At 36.2% G+C, this 26,734-nt stretch overlaps 1 long non-coding RNA gene across 1 annotated transcript in view; it reads right to left on the bottom strand.

Annotated features, from left to right (window-relative positions):
* Nucleotides 1–26,734, bottom strand: part of LOC141373894 (uncharacterized) — a 533,790-nt gene that overhangs the window by 122,003 nt on the left and 385,053 nt on the right. Inside the window, exons 3-4 of the long non-coding RNA XR_012380290.1 lie at nt 14,400–14,582; nt 4,290–4,390 (exon numbers count right to left, since the gene is read on the bottom strand). This is a non-coding gene — a long non-coding RNA (uncharacterized lncRNA). The remainder of the gene's footprint in view (nt 1–4,289; nt 4,391–14,399; nt 14,583–26,734) is intronic.

The following is a 26,734-nucleotide window of genomic DNA, read 5'->3' as shown; positions in this document are numbered from 1 at the left end:
AATAGCTCTGACCACTGTATCTACTCATTGACTTGCATTTGTACCCTCTTACTCTATGTGAACAAACTGTGCTCTTAATGAATGCTGACTTTTTCACTTTTACATTATATTCCATCTTCCCTCACCTACTCTCCAGCAATTTCTTCACTTTTTTACTATTAATTTTCTTCTTACTAGTAATAAAGTTTCATTAACCTATATACAATAATCTCCCATCTGAAAAGAAAAGCTCTCTTGACACAAACACCCCTATAGCTACTTCCCTATTTCACTGCTTCCTTTTATCAAAACCCCCCAAAAAGTTCTCTAGCCTCACTATCTGCCAAGTTCTCTCCTATTCTCTCCTACTCTCTCAAACGCAACTAAATGAATTTCACCCCATCACTTCCCTGAAACTAGTCTTTCTTGTCACTGACCTCTATATTGATAAAAGTAATGATCAGTCTCAGTTAATCTTTCTTAGACTATTTCTCTTTTCTAAAACATTTCTTCTTTCAGGAAAACCCCAATCTCCTGGTTTTCCTTTTATCTCAAAAATTCCTTTACTGATTTATCTACTTTTCCTCACACTCTGAACAAAGGCACACAATAGGATTGAATCAATGGAATTCTTTTTTTTATTATGTTATGTTAATCACCATACATTACATCATTAGTTTTTGATGTAGTGTTCCATGATTCATTGTTTGCGTATAACACCCAGTGGTCTATTCAATATGTGCCCTCTTTAATACCCACCACCAGGCTAACCCATCCCCCCACCCCCCTACCCTCTAGAACCCTCAGTTTGTTTCTCAGAGTCCATCGTCTCTCATGGTTTGTCTCCCCCTCCAATTTCCCCCCTTCATTTTTCCATTCCTACTATCTTCTTTTTTTAAACATATAATGTATTATTTGTTTCAAAGGTACAGGTCTCTGATTCAACAGTCTTACACAATTCACAGCGCTCACCATAGGACACACCCACCCCAATGTCCATCACCCAGCCACCCCATCCCTCCCACCTCCCACCACTCCAGCAACCCTCAGTTTGTTTCCTGAGATTAAGAATTCCTCATATCAGTGAGGACATATGATACATGTCTTTCTCTGATTGACTTATTTTGCTCAGCATAATACCCTCTAGTTCTATCCACATTGTTGCAAGTGGCAAGATTTCATTCCTTTTGATGGCTGCATAATATTCCATTGTAGATCAATGGAATTCTAATTGAACATTAGGATTCGGTCCTTAGAACTATTTTACAATTACTTGCATGATTTCATTTAGTTTCAATGCCTTGAATATTATTTTTTTGTGGGCAACACTTGCCTTTATAGTTCCAGCCTGGAAGTTTTTCCTAGATCTAGGTTCATACATCCAACTGACAGGATGGCTTCTCTGCTTGGATATTTTATAGGCATCTTAACTTAAAACCAGACTCCTTGTCTTTCTCCCTGAGGTGTTTCCCATGTTATTAATGACTAATCGTTCTTCTATCTGTTCAGGTCAGTGACTTCAGAGTAATCCCTCACTCCCCTTTCTCTACTGCCCCATATCCAAGTTATTGCTTTATTTTGCATTTATTTGATTATTAAAGAGGGGACTATGTTTCCAAATATATATTCTTTGATCCATTTTCCTTTTGGAGTATTGCTCCTTTAGTTATTCTTTATTGGAATGTAATACCAGTTCTTTTTGTCCAGAATAAAAATTGCTTTATTGCATTTTTCTAGGGTTTATAAACAGAATAGTGTCATGGTTTTAAAAAGATGAATAATGCATATAGAGCAAACTGAATATGATCTCAAATCCCACCACCCTGAGAAAAACATTAATTTTTCAGTGATCATCTTTTTTTATGTCTCTTTTTTAAGATTTTATTTATTTATTTGTCAGAGAGAGAGAACAAGCAGGGGGAATGGTGGAGGGAGAAGTAGGCTCCCTGCTGAGCAAGGAGCCCGATTTGGGACTCCATCCCAGGACACTGAGATCATGACCTGAGCTGAACGCAGCCGCTTAACTGACTGAGCCACCCAGGTGCCCCCTTTTTTTATATCTCTTGATTAATATAAATATAAATTTAATAATATGACTATAGTACATCTGCAAGCTTTTTGTTTTATTTTATTAATATGCTTCTAGTGGCCACATTTACCTAAAGCAGTTTCTTCTTTTACTTTCCCTTTTCTTATTCCTTTCCTCACATTATCTCCTCCTGAAAGACTCACCCCATCTCCCACTACAGGTATCCAGTATGAACAACCCATTGAGTATTCTTACATAACTCTCTGGGCCAACATAATTAAGGCTCACTAAGGCTATATAATCTCTATCTCTTTCTCTCCTCCACTCCCCCCCACACACAGATATTTAGTAATAATTGATTTTGTCAAATATACAAAACAAGAAGGTATATTCAGAGATGTTCTCTGTCTCATTTTCCCTCCACCCCACTTAAGCAACAAGTTTTGTTCACCTTTCACCTCATCCCCTTCCCTTTTAAACTATAAACAAATATATTAATGTACTGTTACTTCCTTCCTTTTTCTCTTAGATGAATGGTAGTATATTGTACATGCTTTTCTCCAACTTGCATTTTTTTTCACCTAAAAAAGCTGTTCTGGACACTACTCTGTAGTATGTAGTGTGTAAAGACCTACCTCCTTTCTTTTTAAAGAAATGTAAAACTCCATTGTGTGGATGTATTTTAATTCATTCAACCATGTCTTTGTTGACGTACTTTTGGCAGTAATTGGCTTTGTTCATATGTCTTTTAATATTTGTATAGCATATCATTCTGGTGACTTCTTGGCAATGGGATTGGTAGGTCAATAGGTAAACTCATATATAATTTTCTATATGTTACATATCACATTTCTACAAACAACATATGAGAAAACTTATTTTAATATATTTTTGGCAAGTATTGTTTTGTAAAACATACCAAATACCTCGGTGTAGTGTCAATTATTCTTACAAGTTTCAGTGAACTCACTTTAATATGTTCAAGGCCCATTTGTATTTTTTTTCTAATGAACTGTCAGTTGCCTATTTTTCTATCAGGATGTTTTCCTTATTTTCTTGCCCTCTGATTCCTCTTTCATAGTTATAAATATCACTGGCTTCTTGGCCCTCTCAGTGGCTGGACTCCATCCAGTTATACCTTATAGTTTTGGGGATTTGTCATCTAATTTGTAAACTTTTTATTTTGATTTAACTTCAGATTTATGGAGAAGTTGCCAAAATAGCACAAGGAATTCCCATATACTTTTACCTAGATCATCATTCGGTATATTTTCCCCCATATACTTGCTCTCTCTCTCTTTCTCCATATATATAATACACACAAACACAAATGCACACAACTTCAGTATATATTTCTTGAGAACGAGGACATTCTTCTGTATAGCTACAATTATAAAAAATTAGAAAATGTAATGTTGGCATAATGCTATTATCTAATCCACAGTTCATATTTAAATTTTGTTAACTGTCCTAATATCTACTACTTCTTTTTTCCCATTACAGAATCCAGTCCAGAATCATGCATGGCAGCTACATGTCATGTCTCTTTAGTCTCACTTAATCTTGTACAGCCTTTCAGTCTTTCTTTGTTTTTCTTGATCTTAACATTTTTTGAAGAGTATAGGCCAGTTATTTTGTACAATGTCCGTCTATTTAATGTATCTGACATTTCCTTGTTAGATTCATCTCATGCATTTTTAGCAAGAATACCACAGAAAATATGCATCCTTAGCATCAGGAGAAATATGAAGTTGGTTTGCTCTAATATTGAAGTTGTTACCCTACATATTTAAGAAGTATAAACTAGGTTTCTTCACTGTAAGGTTACTTCCCCCCTATGTAATTAGTAAGTTATTTTGAGGGATATATATTATATAAATATCCTGTTTCTCACCAAGCTTTCACCCACTAGTTTTAGTAACCACTGATGATTTTCTAATTGACTTATTTTATATTTATTAGTCATCACTCTGTTAAAGGAAGAGCTTTCTTTTATCACCCCTTTATTTACTTATTTGTATTATTTATATTAGCATAGACAAATGGATTCTTAATTATTTGCATCATTATTTCAATTTATCCTTAAATAATCCCAAATTTGTCCAAAGGGAGACATTTAAGCTGGCTTCTTTGCCTTTGATTATATCCCCATTATTCTTTTAACATTTTATCACCTTCTAACACAATCAGATGTTCCAGATTCATCTTGTATCCTCCATGATCCAAACCTGGAATCACTTATTTTCCTCCAGAGTTCCTTCTAGTGACAAAAGAGACCTACCTGCTTAGGCAAGGGCTGCAGAGACATTCTTGAGCACCTTGGCAGGGACTGTGGGTATTTTGCAAATAGGTTCCATCTGAGCTTTAACCTTCTGAGAACTCCTATGGGAGAGTAAAAAGAAAAAGTGAAGATAGGTTTCTTGGGGAAATGGTCCCAACTGGGAAATGGTGCTGGCTCTCTTAATTTTTTAGAAACTCCAGAAAATTTGCTGGATTTTTATTGTCATAATTTTATAATTCTTACTTTTATTTTAATTATTTTTATATTTGCATCTTTCATTTTGTGATTTGCTTTTAGAGTTTTAAAAATATAATTCTGTTGGGGTGCCTGGGTGGCTCAGTAGGTTAAGCATCCAACTTTTGATTTTGGCTCTGCTCAGCAGGGAGTCTGCTTGAGTTTCTGTCCTCGCCCTCGTCCTCTGCCCCTCCCCCCTCATGCTCTCCCTCTCTCTCTCTCAAATAAATAAATAAGTCTCAAAAAATAATAATTCTTTTTTTCTATTTTTTCCTATATATTTGTTATTCAATTCTTCTCTTTTTGTTTTTGGCCATTTTTGTGGACTGGGTTATATTAAGCCACCCCCTCACCAAGAATACCTGCTAAAACTGTGTAAACCACTTAAAAAATCTGTTTGAAGGCACTAGAAAAATTAAGAAACCAGCAAGGACCAGAGAATTAAATGTTCCAGACAGGAAAAACATGTAGCTAAAAGAATTCAATATTCTATCCCTTGCAGCATTTTCCAATCTATAAAACATAGCTGAGAGATGGAGAAGTTGAGCAGAAAATAGTAGCTAAGAGGATGAAAGCTGAAGAGAGCTTTCAGAAATCTCATGACACTACAAGAACAAAAATTAGAGATTAGAAATCACAAGGAGGAGGGACAATGGTAAACAGCTCAGGATTCCACTGGCACCACTGGAAATTTGCACCTAAGAGAGAGCAAGAGCAAATTAGAAATAAAACAGCCCTCACAAATATTGAAATTTTTGTTTGAATTAGGTCAATTCCCCATTGATTTAGGAGTATCAACTCCTTTATTAACTTTCTGCCAACAAAAAGGAAATCTTATGTGGAGAATTATAACGTAATCAGAATCTCAAATTATCTTTACAAGAATTAGTAATCAATGTTTTTCATTCTAGCAAACAATTTTGGCATACTAGACAACAAGACCAAATGACCAAAACAAACAAAAGAAGCATAATGTAAAAATAAACTGATTTGGACATTGGATTTAATTAGATACCAAATATAACAACAATGGTATATTGAAAGAATACATTTGATAAACTATTGAAAAAGATTTCAGCTGAGAACTGACTGGAATATCTGAAATAAAATCAAATGGAAAATTTAGAAATATAAAAATAAGATAACTAAAATTAATGCTCAATGGATTTGACAGAGGATGACCCAAAGAAATGGATTAATATAAGAAAATAAATATCCACATTGGAATACAAAAAGATAAAAATTTGGAACATATAGAAAAGAGAACAAGAGAAAGAGGAGATGTGGTGTTACCAGAGCCTAGAACCTCAGGATATCCCATGGGAGCTGGAATCACAGTGAAGACTACCTGTTGAGAGCAGGCACATAAGTGGGGAAGGGAGGTCCAAGCAGGATCAGGAGTCAGGGATGATCTACAGGCACTACAAAGATGCCATACTGAGCAGACCTGTGGTGGCTTCTATTTATCTTCCACCATCCAATATTTCACATTTCCAACACAGAAGCAAGTGTGCAGTGGAGCATAGGAAATGGAGCTCTCTATGTTATAGAGTGTGTATGTGAGGGTGAATGAATAGGAAAGCAAATTATCAGTTAATCTGCACAGATGCCAACTTTTCAAGTTTCCGGTGATGAAGCTAATTCCCCTGCTCCTATTTTCTTACTTATCTTTGACCACTTTAATAGGGAGCTGAGAAAAATAGAATTTAGTGCCTGTGATCAGGATGATGCTTTATCCAGATTACTCAGATAGAGGCTATTTTGAAAAAAATATATTAAAAAAAAAGAAAAAATATATTGAGATTAGTCCAAAAACTACCATTGAAACAAACATTTTAATGGAGCTAATGAATTAAAGCACTCTTTTGACTATCTTGGTACCAATGAGTGACATCTTTCTTCAGCAAAAATATGCATAATAGTTTGTGTTCCTAGATACAATATAAGTTCAGGCACATCTTTCCTCACCAAAAGAAGTTACACTTATATTTGCTCTTGGTTTTTTCTTTGTGGAATACGATGCCTATGAATACCTGGCTTCTCATAGGAAAATGGGTCACTGCATTCTAAAAGGATGTCTTCAAATATTTATTTTGCAAATTATGTATCATCCTCTTTAGTACCAATTATTAAATTTCAGGTACAAACTAAAATGGCATTCAGAAGTATTTGGCTTGAAATAATTTGGAGAAATGATTTTAAGTGAAATAGCTTTTCAGGCAGTAAAATTGGAACAAGTCTGGGAATTAACTATTTTTTTCAAGTAATAAACTCTAAAATAAACTGGTAATCAAAAATCATGCTCTTTCTGATTTTTGTATAACTGTGACGAGTTGTTAGCAGGTAAAAAGGTGAGAATGTTCTCCTTGAATAGGACCAACACTGTAAGAAAATATAACATTGAGTAAAGGGTAATTATGTTCTTATATTTTCAAATTTATTCAATCATAAGTCCTTCCATGAAAGAAGTAGAAATAATATTATGAGATTTTTGGTAAGAATTTCTTTGTATAATAGAATTATTATATAACCAAATAGTTATTACAGAACAGAACAGAATAATAATTTCATTGTATAATAAGTAGAAAGAAGAGGAATGAAAATTATATTTCTTTTTTTTAAATTTTAATTCCAGTAGAGTTAACATACAGTGATATATTAATTTTAGGTGTACAACATAGTGATTGAACAATTCTATACATTACTCAGTACTCATCAAGGTAACTATTCTTAATCCTGTTCACCTATTTTACCCACTCCCACACCCACCTCCCTCTGGTAACCATCAGTTTGTTCTCTATAGTTGAGTCTATTTCTTGGCTCTATTTTTGTTTGTAAAATCATATGGTATTTATCTCTCTCTGACTTATTTCGCTTAGCATTATACTCTCTAGATCCATACATGTTGTTGCAAATGGCAAGATTTCATTCTTTTCATAGCTGTGTAATATTCCATTCCATATATATATATATATATACCATTCCATACACACACACACACACAGCTTCTTTATCCATTCATCTATTCATGGACCCTTGGGCTGCTTCCATAATTTGTCTATTATAAATAATGCTGTAATAAACATAGGGGTGCATATATCCTTTCAAATTAGTGTTTCCTCCCCTTTTTTAAATTTAGATTTTACTTACTTAACATACAGTGCAATATTGGTTTCTGGAGTAGAACTCAGTGATTCATCACTTACAACACCCAGTGCTTATCACAAGTGTCCTCTTTAATACCCATCACCCATCTAGCCCATCTCCCACCTACCTCCCTCCATTAACCCTCAGACTGAGGGTCTCATATGGCTTGATGTTAAGAATCTTTTATGACTTGTTTTCCTCTCTCCTTTTTTATTTCCCCCTTCCCATATGTTCGTCTGTTTTCTTTTTTAAATTCCACATATGAGTGAGATCATATGGTATTTGTCTTTCTCTGACTGACTTATTTCACTTAGCATAATACACTCTAGCTCCATCCACATTGTTGCAAATGACAAGATTTCATTCATTTTTATGGCTGAGTATATATATATATATACATATATATATATATTATATATATACGACATCTCCTTTATCCATTCATCAGTCGATGGGCCTTTGGACTCTCTTCATAGTTTGGCTATTGATATTGCTGCTATAAACATTGGGGTGCACATACCCTTTAAAATCTGTATTTTTGTATTCTTTGGGTGGGTAAATAGTAGTGCAATTGCTGGGTCATAGGGTAGTTCCATTTTTAACTTTTTGGGGGAATATCCAAACTATTCTCCAGAGTGGCTGGACAAGTTTGTATTCCCACCAACAGTGCAAGTCTCCTTTCTCTGCATCCTCACCAACACCTGTTGCTTCTTGTATTGTTAATTTTAGCCATTCTGACAGGTGTGAGCTGGTATCTCATCATGGTCTTGATTTGTATTTCCTTGATGATGAATGATGTTGAGCATCTTTTCATGTGTCTGTAAGCCATCCAGATGTATTCTTTGGAAAAGTGTCTATTTATGTCTTCTGCCCATTTCTTAACTGGGTTATTTGTTTTTTGGGTGTTAAATTTGATAAGTTTTTTTATAATTTTTGTCAATAGATGCAGAAAAGGCATTTGACAAAATACAGCATCCTTTCCTGATAAAAATCCTCAACAAAGTAGGGATAGATGGAACATACCTCAACATCACAAAGGCCATATATGAAAGGCCTACAGCTAACACCATCTCATCCTCAATGGGGAAAACAGAGCCTTTCCCCTACGGTCAGGAACAAGACAAGGATGTCCACTCTCACCATTACTATTTAACATAGTACTGGAAGTCAGCCTCAGTAATCAGACAACAAAAAAGAAATAAAAGTCATCCAAATTGGCAAGGAAGAAGTCATACTTTCACTATTTGGAGAGGGCATGATACTCTATGTATAAAACACAAAAGACTCAACCAAATAATTACTAGAAATAATACACGAATTAAGCAAAGTTGCGGGATATAAAATCAATATGCAGAAATCTGTTGCATTTCTATACAGCAATAACAAAGCAGCAGAAAAAAAAAATCAAGGAATCAATCCCATTTGCAACTGCACCAAAAGCAATAAGATACCTAAGAATAAACCTAAGTGAAAAGGTAAAAGATCTGTACTCTAAGAAGTATAGAGCACTTACTTATGAAAGAAATTAAAAAGGACACAAAGAAATGGAAAAGTATTCCATGCTCATGGATTAGAAGAACAAACATTGTTAAAATGTCTATTCTACAAAGCAATCTACACATTTAATGCAATCCTATCAAAATACCACCAGCATTTTTCACAGAAGTAGAGCAAACAATCTTAAAATTTGTATGGAACCACAAAAGACCCTGAGTAGCCAAAGCAATCTTGAAAACGAACAAAACTGGAGGCATCATCATTCCAGATTTCAAGCTATACTACAAAGCTGTATGGTACTGGCACAAAAATAGACACATAGATCAATGGAACAGAATAAGAGAGGCCAGAAATAAACTCATAGTTATATGATCAATTAATCTTCGACAAAAGAGACAAGAATATACAATGGGAAAAAGACAGTCTCTTCAATAAATGGTACTGGGAAAACTGGGCATCAGTATGCAAAAGAATAAAACTTGGCCCACTTTCTTACACCATACACAAAAATAAACTCAAAATGGATTAAAGACCTAAATGTGGGACCTGAAACCATAAAAATCCTAGAGGAGAACACAAGCAGTAATTTCTGTGACATTGGATGTAACATTTTTCTGGATATGTCTATTGAGGCAATCAAAACAAAAGCAAAAATAAATTATTGGGACTACACCAAAATAAAAAGCTTCTGCACAGCAAAGGAAACAATCAACGAAGTTAAAAGACAACCTACTGAATTGGAGAAGATATTTGCAAATGACATATCCAAAAGAGGGTTAGTATCTAAAATATATAAAGAACTTATACAACTCAAACAAACAAAAAAACAAACAACCCAATTAAAAATGGGCAAAAGTCATGAACAGATATTTTCCCAAAGAAGACATACAGATGGCCAACAGACATGTGAAAGGATGTTCAACATCATTCACCATGAGGGAAATGCACATCAAAACCACAATGAGATATCACTTCACACCTGTCAGAATGATTAAAATCAAAAACACAAGAAACAAGTGTTGGTGAGGATGTGGAGAAAAGGAATCCTTGTGCACTGTTAGTGAGAACACAAACTGTTGCAGCCACTGTGGAAACACAGTATGGAGGTTCCTCAAAAGATTAAAAACAGAATTACTATATGATCCAGTAATTTCACTACTGGGTACTTACACAAAGAATACAAAAGCATGAATTCAATACTAACCCTTTTTTAAAAAAAAGATTTTATTTATTTGATGGAGAGCAGGAACACAAGCAAGGGGAGTGAGAGAGGGAGAAGCAGGCTTTCTGATGAGCTGGGAGCCCGATGCAGGACCAGTCCCAGGATCCTGGGATCATGACCTGAGCTGAAGGTAGATGCTTAATGACAGCCACCCAGGCATCCTGATACTAACCCTTAATCAGGTTGATGAAGTCCCAATTGTTCATTTTTGCTTTTGTTTCTCTTGCTCCAGTGATGTGTGTAATAAGAAGTTGCTATGGCCGAGGTCAAAAAGATTTCTGCCTGTGTTCTCCTCTAGGATTTTGATGGTTTCCTGTCTCACATTTAGGTCTGTCATCCATTTTAAATTTATTTTTGTGTATGGTGTCCAGTTTCATTCTTCTGGATGTTGCTGTTCACTTTTCCCAACACCATTTGGGATCGAGTCCCACATCTGGCTCTCTGCTCAGCGGAGAGCCTGCTTCTCCCTCTGCCTCTGCACCTCCCCCTGCTCATGCTCTCTCTCTCTCTCTCTATCTATCTCTATCTCTCTGTCTCAAATGAAAAAAAAAAATGTTTGTTCTCCCAATCCTTGAGCATGGATTGTCTTTCCATTTCTTTGTGTCATCTTCAATTTCTTTCATCAATGTCCTATAGTTTTCAGAGTACAGGTCTTTCAACTCCTTGGTTAAGTTTATACATATGTATTTTATTATTTTGTGTGTAATTGTAAATGGGACTATTTTCTTAATTTCTCTTTCTGCTGCCTCATTATTAGTGTATAGAAATGCAATGTGGGTGCCTGGGTGGCTCAGTTGGTTAAGTGTCTGCCTTTGACTCAGGTCATGATCCTAGGGTCCTGGGATTGAGCCCCATGTTGGACTCCCTGCTCAGCGGGGAGTCTGCTTCTCTCTTTCCTTATGCCCCTCCCCATAGCTCATGCTCTCTCACTATCTCTTTCCCTCAAATAAATAAATAAAATCTTTAATAAAAAAAGAAATGCAATGGATTTCTGTATATTGATTTTGTATTCTGCTGAATTCATTTGTCAGTTCTAGTAGTTTTTTAGTAGAATCTTTAGGGTTTTCTATACATAGTATCATCTGCAAATAGTGAAAGTTTTACTTCTTTACCAATTTGGATGTCTTTTATTCCTTTTTCTTTTCTGACTGCTGTAGCAAGGAGTTCCAGTACTATGTTGAATAAAAGTGGTAAGAGTGGACCTCCTTATCTGGTTCTTGACCTTAGGGGAAAAACTCTCAATTTTTCACCATTGAGCATGATGTTAGTTGTGGGTTTTTCATATAAGGCCTTTATTATTTTGAGGTAAGTGCCCTTTAATCTACTTTGTTGAGGGCTTTTATCATAAATGGATATTATCCTCCTCAAATCTTTTTTTTCTGCATCTATTGAAATGATCATATGACTTTTATTGATGTTGTTGATGTGATGTATCACACTGAATGATTTGTGAATATTGAACCAAGCTTGCATCCTGGGAATAAATCCCATTTGTTCACAGTAAATAATTTTTAAATGTATTGTTGGATTTGATTGCTAATATTTTATTGAGGATTTTTGCATCTATGTTCATCAAAGATGTTGGCCTGTAGTCTTTTTTGTAATGTCTTTATCTGGTTTTGGTATCAGGGTAATGCTGGCCTTATAGAATGAATTTGAAACTTTCCTTCCTCTTCTATTTTTTGGAATAGTTTAAGAAGAATAGGTATTAACTCTTCTTCAAATATTTGGTCCCTTTAGTTTAATCCATTCTTTACTTCCCTCCCCACCCCCCATGTTTTAGATACACGGTATCATACCTTACATCCTTTCATTTTGTAAGTCTCTTGGCCAATCTTTATAAGATACACTGAATTTCACTGCTTCTGTGCAACCTACTTTTCTAACTCTTACTGATGATTTTTCCTTTCCACTCAAAGAGTCCCCTTTATCATTTCTGGTAGGGTTGGTTTAGTGTTCATGAATTCCTTTAACTTTTGTTTGCCTGGGAAACTCTTTATCTCCCCTTCTATTCTATCCTTGCTGGATAGAATAATCTTGGCTGCAGATTTTTGCCACCCAGCTCTTTGAATATGTCATGCCATTTTCTTCTGGCTTGCAATATTTCTGCTGAGAAAAATCAGCTGATAGCCTCATTGGGTTTCCCTTGTATGTAACTGTTTCCTTTTTTTCTCTTGCTGCTTTTAAAATTCTCTCTTTATCACTATTTTTTGTCACTTTAATTACTATGTGTCTTGGTGCAAACCTCCTTGGATTGATTTTGTTTGGGGCTTCTCTGTTTCCTTCCCCAGATTCAGGAAGTTTTCAGCTATTATTTCTTCTTTTTCTTTTTCTTTCTCTTTCTCTTTCTCTTTTTCTTTCTCTTCCCCTTCTTAGATCCCTATAATGCAAATGTTATTATGCTTGGTGGTGAGTTCTCTAAGTCTATTTTCATATTTTTTTCTCACCTGCTCAGCTTTATTGCTTTTCATTACTCTGTTCTTTAGGTCCCTAATCATTCTTCTGCTTCATCTAGTCTACTCTTTATTCCATGTAGTGTATTTTTAATTTTACTCATTGAGTTCTTCATCTCTGATTCTTTTTTATGTTTTCTTTCTCTTTGTAAAGGTTCTCACTGAGGTTCTTCACTCTTTCCTCAAGTCCAGTGAGTGTCATTATGATTATTACTTTAAATTCTGTCAGGCACATTACTTTTCTTGATTTTGCTTAGGTTACTGTGTTGTGATTTTTTTCCTGTTTTCATTTGGAACATATTCCTCTGTCTCCTCATTTTGTCTAACCCTCTGTCTGTTTCCATGTGTTAATAAAGTCAGCTACATCTCCTTCTCTTGAAAGTAGTAGCCTAATGAAGAAGAAGTCCTGTAGTGCCCTTCAGTGTAGTGTCCCCTGTTCACCTGGACCTAGTACTTCAGGGGTGTCCCCTATGTGTGTTGCATGCAGCCTGCTTTTCTGGTTGAGCCACATTTGCCTTCAGTCTGGTCAACTGAAATGGTTCTCTTTGCCTGTTGTGGGTGGTATTTCATTCCTGTGCTGTTAGTGGGCCAGTCTGTGGCTGCCTTGGACTTGTGTTGAGTCAGACCAGGCATTTGTCAGAAATGTGGTAGTACCAAACAGCAGGTTGCTTTCCCTCTTTTGTCCTCCAAGAAACTTTTATTGGTCAGTGGGATCTGCCATCAGACCAGCTGTCTGCCCCAGCCCACTGCTAAAGTCACAATCTGACTGGTGTGTGTGGTTATCACTTTGGAGTGATGCTGGCCCCTGTTGGGGCTGCTTGCACATTGCCAGGCTTGTGGCACCACTTTGGATGGGTTCCAGCCAAGAGTGCATTGAAGGGGATGGATCTGCAGAAGCATGCAGGGACAGGGGGTGGGGGAGTAAGTGAGGTGTTGGCAAAGTTTGTACTAGTCTACTGTAGGAAAAAACCTGGAGCTGAGGCCTGGCTGGAGGGGGCGTGCTACAGGGGAACATGTAGGTGGGGCACATAGGTTAGTAAGTTAGGTCCAGTTTCAGCACTGCATCGTGTACTCAGCTTGGGGATGGGGGAAGGAAATGGCTCTGGCCAGCCCCTTTGTTCCTGGAGAAGTCTCCCAATGATCCCTGCTGCTCCAACATAGGCTCTGAGATTAATAAACAAATCTCCCTTCCCTATACCCCATGGGATTTTCAAACTGCTGTTTCTATGCTGTATCTCCACTGGCCTGCTTGTTATGCTGTCTCCTTAAGGGTGAGGACTCAGTTTCCTCTCATCCCCCTACCCTTCTGGTTCTCTCAGAGCAGAGACTGCTGATTCTTAAAGTTCCAGGTTTTAAGTCTTGGAGGTTGTAAGAATTGGTGAAATTTGGCCCCTCTGGTTTTTAAAGCCAAATAATATGGGGATTTATCTTTCCCATGTGGGTTCACCAGTGTAGAGTCTGTTTCTCTCCACTCTCTGCACCTGTGGGATCTTTCCTTCCCAGGGACAGTCCCAAGGGTCCCCCCATCACTCCCAACCATGTCTCTGCTCTTCTTACCCTTTTTGATGTGGCCTCTTCTCTACATTTAGTTGTAGAGTTTGTTCTTCCAGTCTTTGGGTTGTCTTCTGGGTTATTTACACCAATGTGAATGTTATCTAGTTGTATATGTGAGATGGGGTGAGCTTAGGATCCTCCTACTCCACCATCTTCCCTGGAAGTCTTCATAGCATATTTCTAATTCTGTTTAGATAGACAGATAAATAGAAATTCTATAAAGAAAACCACTAACTGTTGAAAGTAGTTACTCGTTAGTTATGTAGAAAAACATTTCCATATTCTCAAACTATTTTCTTTGTTATATTTCACAGTGAGCATGGATTAAATTTTAATTAGAAAAAATAACAGCTATCTAAAGATGAATCTATCATTCACAAAATGTCTTTTCTTTGTTCTAAGGCAGGGGTTGGCAAATGACAAGCAGCAAGCCAAATCCTGCCTGTAGCCTGCTTTTGTTTTATGGCCCTTTATGGATAAATTTTGCCAAACCTTGCCCTAAAGAATAGAACCAATGAATCTGTATTTCATCAAGACCCTTTACTTTTCTCTAGTTATGAAGAAGAGCCTGGGGAAAATCATCAAGATACACTGCAAATTATTTAGAGTTCAGAAATTGCCTCAAGGTCATTTATTCTGGCTAGAGTTAAACTTTTTGAACAGCACATTATGCCATGAAGTTTATGTAGATTAATTGGATTCATTTATCAAAACAATATTATGCAGTATATTTTTATTCTACTTTTAGTGATACTCAAACCAAGGCATGGAGAGATCATACCTATAGCAAGAAGTAGAGCCAAAATTTAAGTGCAGCCAAACTATTCCAGGGCCACAGTACAGCCTTCCCCATTTGAGGGAATTTGAAATGGCATATATCTCCTAAATGGAATGGAAGTTGGCCTTGAAATCAGCCTTTACAAGGTGATTTTCTAATGAGCCATCACCAAACTTCTATCTCTAATTGGAAATAAAATGCAGCTAAAATCACCTCTATAGATCAAAACATCCATCTACAGGTTAGCTGCATTCTCTTGGTAGATTGACTTGGTAGCATACTCTGAGTTGACAGAATATACATAAAGATGAGATATTTTTTCACCCTGGAGATTTTCAATTTGAAGAAGTTCATAAATTACAAAGGCTCACAAATCAATATCATTAGAAGTATCCATTAATAATTCATGTCTGATTAATAATAATAGAGAAAAGAAATTAGCATGATATTGAGTGGCTACTGCATGCCTTTGCATGGAGATTTCATCACCTTTATTATAATCAAATGTAATAATAATGTGCCTTTAAAATCCTTTGCTTACTATTTCCATGCTCAACTTTTGAATTAAAAACATACTAGACTAAGGCAAATCCACTGGGAGGTCTCACATTTCCTTGTAAAACCTTTTTTTTTTAAGATCCCAGATCCCACCAAGATATGAGATGACTAAAATATACCCCAATATAGACAAACATTTTTTTAATACCAGACAAAAAAAGACAGCATGAAACCATAGTATGTTACCATGTTACAAACTCCCAGCTTTCTGACACAACAGAAATAGAAAAGGGTTTTAATCATGTTTCCATAATTTGAATTTTTCTAATTTTATAACCCAACAATACTAAGTATAAAGTAAGCAACTAAGATGCTTTCATTTGAGTTATAGAGATTTCTTTTTATGAAGTGTTTATATGGTCCCAGCGAAAGTATTTAATGGTTTTTTTTCACATTTTATCTGGCTATATTGGTATCATAGACAAACTATATCCTGGTTATTCTTTAAGCATGCTAGATGATTCTTTTATGGGTAAGAGGTATAGTTTGGCATTAAAGCATAAAGTCATGAAAAAGAATTATCTGTCCCAAGGTTTAAGAAACATCTTTTTGAAGCATTGCTAATATAACATTTGTAACATACAACCATCTTCAAAAGTATCTAAGCAATAAAATTACCAAGACAGATACTTCCCTCTCTTATGGTAAATGTATATGGTGTTGTTATTTTCATACATTTTTAGTCATTTGAATGATGTAAAAACCAATAAGACAATATGCCAAATTTCTGTGGATAGCAAAAGAAGTTGCATTAAGAAATGTTTTTATCTAATCCAGTTCTAAGAAAGTTATAAATCTTGGTTCAAGGGCTTTCTTTGAGGATTATATCCACGGTCAGTTCTGCCCCATAATCTAAAAATATTTAGGAGTAAAAAATCATTCAAAGATTTATGTAATTGTAAAATAACTCTTTGGTCCCCAAGCCAGTTTTTATAGGTAATAAGTGACCTCACAAGAATGAGTGCTCAGTATTTGTTTGCTTAATTACCTAAGACAAATGATAATTCTGACACCCACTAATGATATTTTCAAATGGTCAAAGACTTATTATTATGGAATGTGAATGAATGGAGATATTGAGATTTCAAATGCATTTACTCAGTTCTTAAAATCAATTTTTTATTCTAATCATAATCCATCTTACATTCTTATTAATTTTTACCTTAAGATACAAAAACACACATATACGCATACACATATCAGGGTGACTATTATTTCCTATTATATGCTCATTTAAATATTTGACTTTTTAAAGTATGTACATTTGATACTTTGTTAATATATAAATTAAAGAAAAATTAGCAGTCTTAGACACTGGTAATAAAATCCAGATCACAGGAAAAATTAAGACTAAGGAATGCAAGTTATTGTTTTGTTAAAGGTTTTATTTAGTCTACAAGGGATAATTAGTTACCAGACTGCTAGCTTCCTAAAACTCCTAGTTTTATAAAATATGAAATTTGCTTGTAATTCTTTAAATGTTCAGAGAGCATCCTCTATATATGTTCAAGTTATTTCTCACCTCTTCAACTATTTCAATAAATTCTTATTGAATTCCTCCCTTGTGTAAAGCACTTGGGAGAATATGAAGATGAATAAGACATAGCCCATTTCCTTAAAATGCTTGGAGGACAGCAGGTGAGATGGAGTCACAAAAACCAAGCTACAGGAGAGAATGATATATATGTTGTACATCAAGGATCAGAAAAGTGAAATACCTATAGATGTCTAATGAAAACATAAATGTTGACTTAAGCAGGAGAAAAATAAGGAGGAGGAGTGGTAGCTGTGGTAGCTGTGGATGGACTAGTGCATCCATGCACTACATAAAACTTTTCAAAGACATTTATATAAACACTGTGCCAGCCAGACAAACATAACTAAAAATTATTATATTAAGCTACAGAACTGCAATGTTTTAGGAAGAGTGTGGGTGATTGTACTCTTACTGCCTTAAGACCCAAATAACTGGTGATGGGTATTAAAGAGGGCATGTACTAAATGGAGCACTGGGTGTTACACGCAAACAATGAATCATGGAACACTACATCAAAAACTAATGATGTAATGCATGGTGATTAATGTAACATAATAAAAAAAGACACAAATAACTTGTATTTGAATTAGTCTTTATAGCATTTAGAAAAAGTGGCACATTATATGTGAATCATTATTTTTATAACAAAAGAGAAAATGTAAATTCAACTAATGTATGACATTTTTCTTTTCTTACAAGTTATTTTTATGGAAATTATTTATAACATTACTAAGATAAAAAATAGACTTATTTATGGATTGATAAATAGAGAATGGGATAATCAGTAACACTGATTTTACATACGATGTTTAAATTAAACCCTTGGGATATCCTTTACATGTTCCACACAACAATGCACAGTAATCTAAATCACTGGCAAGATTTATAATGTACCTGATATTTGCAGTCTCCACTACTCAAAATATTTTAGGGATTTTACCGATGCTTGCATGAAGTGCTATCCCCCATATTTAAATATGTATAATATTCACCATATGGTAACTGAAATACAACAAAATTGAAAATATTTTCATTTTAAATTATATTAATTACTAAAATTGGAATTTCTTGAATATTTGATACAAAACAATGGGTCTACAGTAACATATTTCTTAATTTTTTAAAGCTTTTATTTATTTATTTATTTGAGAGAGAATGCAGAATGCAGAGGGAGAGGGACAAGCAGACTCTGCACTGAGTGAGAACCCTGATGAGGGGCTGGATCTCATGACCCTGACATCATAACCTGAGCCAAAATCAAGAGTTGGATGCTTAACTGACTGAGCTACCCAGGTTCCCCTATTTTTTAAATTTTTAAATAGCTTGTTCAGACACTAAACTGAGTATACCATAAAGTTCTCAAGAACAATATAACAATCTTAAAAACAAAGTAATTCCTCTAATAAGAAATTGGTGATATTTTCTAATACACCAATTATTTTAAAAATCTAATACTCTAATATTGTTGTCTGCAAGCAAATGCAAAGAAATAACCATTTTATCAAAATACTACTAACTTACTTTTTAGAACAGTTCATTCATTGTCATTCATTCAATATCATCTAACAATTCATTCAATGTATTTTCTGTCACTGTGTAAAATTATACAAGCATGCATGCACTCATGAATGCGTGCACACACTAAACTAAAACCCTTATAATTTCCTAAGTGATAAGAGCACTAGGAACATCTTTTGTTCTAATATTTGGTCTTTGATCTCAGTTTCTGACAGAGTTCCTAAATCCCTTGGAATTACCTGGGTCATAGTAGTGTCATTTGTTCTAATGAAGTGACTCTTGGTGGGCTCCTGAATGGGGGTGGTCAACAGAAAGATCAAGCCATAATTAGAAGCTTGGAATTTTCAATCCCAACTCTCATTCTCTAGTGAAGGAACAGGGAGTTAATGTTTGATCATGTCTATGTGATGAAGCCTCCTTAAAAATTCCAGAAGTATAGGGTTCAGAGAGCTTCCAGGTTGGTGAACATATCCATGTATGGAGAGAGTGATGTACTCTCACTACTCAGAAACCCCTATGCTCAGGACCCTCCCAGATCTCACCCTAGGTATCTCTTCATTTGGTTGTTCATCTGTATCTGTCATCATATACTTCATTAGATAATAAACTTGTAAATGCAAGTGTTTCCTTGAATTCTGTGAGCTGTTCTAGCAAATAATTTAATCCAAAGGGAAGGAGGTCATGGGAGCCCTGGATTTGTAGCCAAGTTGACAAAAGTTGTGAGTAACCTAAGGATCAATAGTAATTTCAATTGACATCTGAAATCAGGAGAAGGGGTCATTCTCATGGGACTGAGTCCCTAACCTGTAGGATCTGAGCTTATCTCCAGGTGTACAGTGTCAGAATTGAGTTAAATTGTAGGACACTCAGCAGATGTCACAGAGAACTGCATGGTGTTGAAGTGTTGTTAGTGTGGTAGTAGTGTGAGAGTAAAGGAAAAACATGTAGGAAGAAGACTGAATTTTTCCTACTCACAATGCATATACAACTGACATTTCCCCCATTAATGTCCCTAAAAGAGTAAAGTCAGGTACTTTGAGCTCCATAGAGACAGCACCGGGGCAAGTGAGAGCCAGATGGGCACTGGGTGACTCTGTGCCTCACTGAGGAAAATAATTAAACACGGGCAAAGGAGATCCTAAGAAGCCGAGGGGCAAAATGTCATCATATGCATTCTTTGTGCAAACTTGCCAAGAGGAGCACAAGAAGAAGCACCCAGATGCTTCAGTCAATTCTCAGAGTTTTCTAAGAAGTGCTCAGAAAGGTGGAAGACCATGTCTGCTAAAGAAAAAGGAAAATTTGAAGACATGGCAAAGGCAGACAAGGCCCGTTATGAAAGAGAAATGAAAACTTATATCCCCCCTAAAGGGGAAACAAAAAAGAAGTTGAAGGATCCCAATGCACCCAAGAGGCCTCCTTCGGCCTTTTCCTTGTTTTGGTCTGAGTATCGCCCAAAAATCAAAGGAGAACAGAGAACATCTTGGCCTATCCATTGGTGATGTTGCAAAGAAACTAGGCGAGATGTGGAATAACACTGCTGCAGATGACAAGCAGCCTTATAAAAAGAAGGCTGTTAAACTGAAGGAAAAATGTGAAAAGGATATTGCTGCATACCGAGCTAAAGGAAAGCCTGATGCCGCAAAAAAAGGGAGTTGTCAAGGCTGAGAAGAGCAAGAAAAAGAAGGAAGAGGAGGAAGATGAGGAAGATGAAGAGGATGAGGAGGAGGAAGATGAAGAAGATGAAGAAGAAGAAGATGATGAATAAGTTGGTTCTAGCGCAGTTTTTTTTTCTTGTCTATAAAGCATTTAACCCCCCTGTACACAACTCACTCCTTTTAAAGAAAAAAATTGAAATATAAGGCTGTGTAAGATTTGTTTTTTAACTGTACAGTGTCTTTTTTTTTATAGTTAACACACTACCGAATGTGTCTTTAGATAGCCCTGTCCTGGTGGTATTTTCAATAGCCACTAACCTTGCCTGGTACAGTATGGCGGTTGTAAATTGGCATGGAAATTTAAAGCAGGTTCTTGTTGGTGCACAGCACAAATTAGTTATATATGGGGATTGTAGTTTTTCATCTTCAGTTGTCTCTGATGCAGCTTCTATGAAATAATTGTTCTGTTAACTAAATACCACTCTGTAATTGCAAGAAAAAAAAGAGAGTAAAGTCAGTTACTACAAAGAAAGACAGTCACTAAAAATTGGGGGGGGGGATGTGTAACAGGGATTTTAGTTGACCTTGACATCTGAATGTGCAGATATGGAAGTGGACACAAAAAATGATGAAACTGTTTCAATGTTCCCAAACCATCTTAGATGCCTTCCCATGTGAATATAAACAATCACATGTGTTCCTCCTAAAGTATAACTCCTGTAGTGGTGAACTGTTAATTGCCAACTTGGTGAAGCTGGCAACTACATTTCCCAGAATCCCCTTCCCTGGGTCAGTTTGGGTTCTGCGTTAGCCAAAAGAGAAATCTGCATGAGCTATAAAGGCAATAGCCACCAATCTCTGAATGTTGTTGTGGTTAGATGTGGTGATAGGTAAATGCAAAGGTGCCAGCAATGTCCCGGTTGTTCTTTATCTCCTCCACTCTGTGGTCAGCTCTTCTTCCTAACAAATGGCCCTCTTGTTCAACACTGGCTGCAGGCCCCTCACTGGACTTTTAACTGCAGACATACAGAGGCAACAACTTCCCAATGACTTCTCCATCATGGCCCCTCTTTAGTGGTTAAATGTGCTTGGTTTAGCTTGACTGGTTCCTAAGACCTCTAATATACTTCAATTCCTCAGTGAAATTCCTATAATCAGTCTACTTCTGAATTCATGGTGGTTCTGCTTCCTAGATTAAACACTGACTATTACATCTCCTGTAAAAACATTGTATCTCAATAGTCTTTGACCATGCCTTTGTGACTGTCCAAATCATTAGTCAGGAATGTCTAATCCTTCTGATCATCAATTCAATGACTAGATTAGATATGGACAAGCCCACACATTTTGCTCATTTTTCCTTCAAACGACTTCACATTTCTGATTGGACAATTCTTTTATTTATTTATTTATTTATTTATTTATTTATTTAAATTCAATTAATTAACATATAATGTATTATTAGTTTAGGAGGTAGAGGTCAGTGATTCATCAGTCTTATATAATAGCCAGTGTTCATTACATTCATTACATAATGTCCATCACCCAGTTACCTCATCCCTCTACCCCCTCCCTTCTAGTAACCCTCAGTTTGTTTCCTGTGATTAAGAGGCTCTTGTGGTTTGTCTCCCTCTCTGATTTCGTCTTGTTTTATTTTTTTCCTCTCTTCCCCTATGATCCTCTGTTTTGTTTCTTAAATTACACATATCAATGAGATCATATGATAATTGTCTTTCTCTGATTATTTTGCTTAGCATAATACCCTCAAGTTCTATCCACATCATTGCAAATGGCAAGATTTCTTTTTTTTGATGGCTGAGTAGTATTCCATTGTGTGTGTGTGTGTGTGTGTGTGTGTGTGTGTGTGTGTGTGTGTGTGTGTATACACCACATCTTCTTTATCCATTCATCTGTTGATGGACATGTGTGCTATTTCCATAGTTTGGCTATTGTGGACATTGCTGCTATAAACACTGGGGTACAGGTGCCCCTTCAGATCACTATATTTGTATCATTGGGGTAAATACCCTGTAGTGCAATTGCTGATTCATAGAGTAGCTCTATTTTCAACTTTTTTGAGGAACCTCCATACCATTTCCCAGAGTGGCTGCACCAGCTTGCATTCCCACCAACAGTGTAAGAGGGTTTGGTTCCCCTTTCTCCGCATCCTCGCCAACATCTGTCATTTCCTGACATGTTAATTTTAGCCAGTCTAACCAGTGTGAGGTGGTATCTCATTGTAGTTTGATTTTTATCTCCCTGATGCTTGTAATAGAGCTTGAAATCTAGGATTGTGATGCCACCAGCTTTGGATTTCTTTTTCAACATTCCTTTGGCTATTCAGGGTCTTTTCTGGTTACATACAAACTTTAGGATTATTTGTCCCAGCTCTGTGAAAAAAGTTGATGGTATTTTGATAGGGATTGCATTAAATGTATAGATTGTTCTAGGTAGCATAGACATTTTAACATTTTTTCTTCTGATCCATGAGCATAGAACCTTTTTCCATTTCTTTGTGTCTTCCTTAATTTCTTTCATGAGTGTTCTATAGCTTTCTGGGTACAGATCCTTTGCCTCTTTGGTTAGGTTTATTCCTAGGTATCTTGTGGTTTTGGGTGCAATTGTAAATGGGATCGACTCCTTAATTTCTCTTTCTTCAGTCTCATGGTTGTGTATAGAAATGCAAATGTGCACTGATTTAATATCCTGCTACATCCTGAATTCCTTATGAGCTCTAGCAACTTTGGGGTGGAGTCATTTGGGTTTTCCACATACAGTATTATGTCATCTGCGAAGAGTGAGAGTTTGACTTCTTCTCTGCCAATTCCGATGCTTTTTATTTCTCTTTGTTGTCTGATTGCTGAGGCTAGGACTTCCAGGACTATGTTCAACAATAGTGGTGATAGTGGACATCCCTGCCATGTTCCTGGCCTTAGGGGAAAAACTCTCAACTTTTCCCCATTGAGAATGATATTTGCCATGGGCTTTTGGTATATGGTTTTTATGATATTGAGGTATGTTCCCTCTGTCCCTGCACTGTGAAGAGTTTTAACCAAGAAAGGATGCTGTACTTTATCAAATGCTTTATCTTAAGCTATTGAGAAGATCATATGGTTCTTGTCCTCTCTTTTATTAGTGAAGTTGAACCACCCTTGCAGCCCAGGAATAAATCCCACTTGGTCATGGGGATTTATCCTTTTAATGCCCTGTCGGATCCAGCTGGCTAGTATCTTGGTGAGAATTTTTGCATCCATGTTCATCAGGGGTATTGGTTTATAATTCCCCTTTTTGGTGGGATCTTTCTCTGGTTTTGGGATTGAGGTAATGCTTGCCTCACAGAAAGAGTTTGGAAGTTTTCCTTCCATTTCTATTTTTTGAAACAGTTTCAGAAGAATAGGTATTAATTTTCCTTTAAATGGTTGGTAGAATTCCCCTGGGAAGACATCAAGCCCTGGGCTCTTATTTATTGGGAGACTTTTGAATACTGTTTCAATTTCTTTGCTGGTTATGGGGGTGATCAGGTTTTCTATTTCTTTCTGTTTCACTTTTGGTAGTTTGTACCACTCTAGGAATGCATCCATTTCTTCCAGATTGCCTAATTTGTTGGCATATAGTTGTTCATAATATGTTCTTATAATTGTTTGTATTTCTTTGGTGTTGGTTGTGACCTCCTCTTTCATTCATGATTTTATTTATTTGGGTCCTTTCTCTTTTCTTTTTAATAAGTCTGGCCAGGGGTTTATCAGTCTTATTAATTCTTTCCAAGAACAAGCTCCTAGTGTTGTTGATCTATTACACTGTTCTTTTGGTTTCTATTTCACTGATTTCTGCTCTAATCTTTATTAATTCTTTTCTCCTGCTGGGTGTAGGTTTTACTGGCTGTTCTTTCTCCAGTTCCCTCAGGTGTAAGGTTAGGTTGTGTATTTGAGACCTTTCTTGTTTTTGAGAAAGGCTTGTATTGCTATATACTTCCCTCTTAGGACTGCCTTTGCTGTATCCCAAAAGTTTTAAACACTTGTTCTTTGAACTTGTTGATCTTCTGCTTAGTTGATCTGTCCATTGCAGTGAAAGGGCTGTTAAAGTCCCCTACTTGTATTGTATTATTATTAATGTGTTTCTTTAATTTTATTAATTGGTTTATATAATTGGCTGCTCCCATGTTAGGGGCATAAATATTTACAATTGTTAGATCTTGTTGGAGAGACCCTTTAATTATGATATAGTGTCCTTCCTCATCTCTTATTACAGTCTTTGGTTTAAAATCTAATTTGTCTGATATAAGGATTGCCACCCCAGCTTTCTTTTGGTGTCCATTAGCATGGTAAATGGTTTTCCAACCCCTCACTTTGAATCTGGGGGTGTCTTTGGGTCTAAAATCAGTCTCTTGCAGACAGCATATCTATGGATCTTGCTTTTTTATCTAATCTGACACCCTATGTCTTTTGATTGGGGCATTCAGCCCATTTACTTTCAGAGTAACTATTGAAAGATATGAATTTAGTGTCACTGTATTATCTTTAAAGTCACTGTTTCTGTATATTGTCCCTGTTCCTTTCTGGTCTATGTAACTTTTGGGCTCTCTCTTCACTTAAAGGAGCCCCTTTAATATTTTTTGCAGGGATGGTCTAGTGATTGCAAGTTCTTTTAGTTTGTTTGTCCTGGAAGATTTTTTCTCTCTCCTTCTATTTTGAATGACATCTTTGCTGTTTGGCTGAATATTTTTCTCATTTAGCACCCTAAATATATCATGTCAGTCCTTTTTGGCCTGCCAGGTCTCTGTGGAGAGGTCTGCTGCCAGTCTAATGTTTCTAGCCCTAGGTTATGTACCTCTTGTCCTGAGCTGCTTTTAGGATATTCTCTTTGTCTCAGATTTGCAAGTTTCAGTATTATATGTCAAAGTGTTGACCTATTTTTATTAATTTTGAAGGGGGTTCTCTGTGCCTCCTAGACTTGAATGCCTGTTTCCTTCCCTAGAGTAGGGAAATTCTCCACTACAATTTGCTCCAATATACCTTCTGCCCCCCTCTTTTCCTCTTCTTCTGGGATCCCAATTATTCTAATATTGTTTCACTTTAGGGTATCACTTATCTCCCGAATTCTCCCCTTGTGATCCAGTAGTTGTTTATCTCTCTTTTTCTCAGCTTCTTTACTCTCCATCATTTTGTCTTCTATGTCATTAATTTTCTCTTCTGCCTCATTTATCCTAACAGTTAGAGCTTCCACTTTTTATTGCATCTCATTAATAGCCTTTTTTTTATTTTGACTTGATTAGGTTTTAGTTCTTTTATTTCTCCAGAAAGGGATTCTCTAGTGACTTCTATGATATTTTGAAGCCCAGTTAATATCTTTATAATCCTTTTTCTGAACTGTAGTTCTGACATTTTACTTATATCCATACTGATTAGGTCCCTGGCAGTCAGTACTGCCTCTTGTTCTCTTTTTTGATGTGAGTTTTTCCGACTTGTTGTTCTGCCCAGAGAAGAATAGATGAACAAGAGAACAAAATACTAAAATGGCAACAATGATCCCAGAGACATATAACACTAAACAAAATGGAAAAGACCCAAAATCGAAAAAAAATTAAATTTAAAAAAGAGAGAGAATATAATCAGACAGGTGAACAGAACAGAGCAATACACTAGATTCTGGGTGTACACTGGTCTGTTTGTTAGAAGAAACTGTATCCCAAATTGTCAATAAAGACTTATATATGTACAAAAATAAAATTAAATACAATGAAAGGATAGAATGTAAGTGTAAAAAAGAAAATTTTAAAAAAGAATTGATAAAATAAGAAATTGGTTGAAAAAGAATGAGAAAAAAATTAAAATTGAAAGACTAAACTATTGTGGGGAAAAAAAAACATAAATTCTGTATGTTATTTTCCCTTAGTGCTGGAGTTTTACAGTTCTGTGTGATCGGTAAACTTGGTCTTGGTCAGATATTCTTGCTGATCTTCAGGAAGAGGGGCCTGTTGCGCTGATTCTCAGGTGTCTTTGCCTTGGGCAGAATTGCACTGCCCTTGTCAGGGGGCCAGGCTAAGTAATCTGCTCCAGTTTGCTCTATGTGACTTTTCTCTGAAGGCTTTTTGCACCACTTTAGAGGATGAGAACAAAAATGGTGACCTCCCAATCTCTTAGCCCTGGAGCCCAAAGCTTGGGGCCCCACTCCTCAGTGCACCCTCAGGGAAAGGCAGTCAATCACTCCTGTCTCCCTGTTCTCCATGCACACTCCATGCTCACCCAGCCTGTGACTGAGCATTTCTATCTCAGGCATGCAACCTTGTTTCGAA

Source organism: Callorhinus ursinus, unplaced genomic scaffold (assembly GCF_003265705.2).
Source record: "Callorhinus ursinus isolate GAN/ISIS: 27379988/994484 unplaced genomic scaffold, GSC_fseal_2.0 scaffold12, whole genome shotgun sequence".
NCBI lineage: Eukaryota > Metazoa > Chordata > Mammalia > Carnivora > Otariidae > Callorhinus > Callorhinus ursinus.
This window is presented reverse-complemented; position numbering and strand designations above follow the sequence as displayed.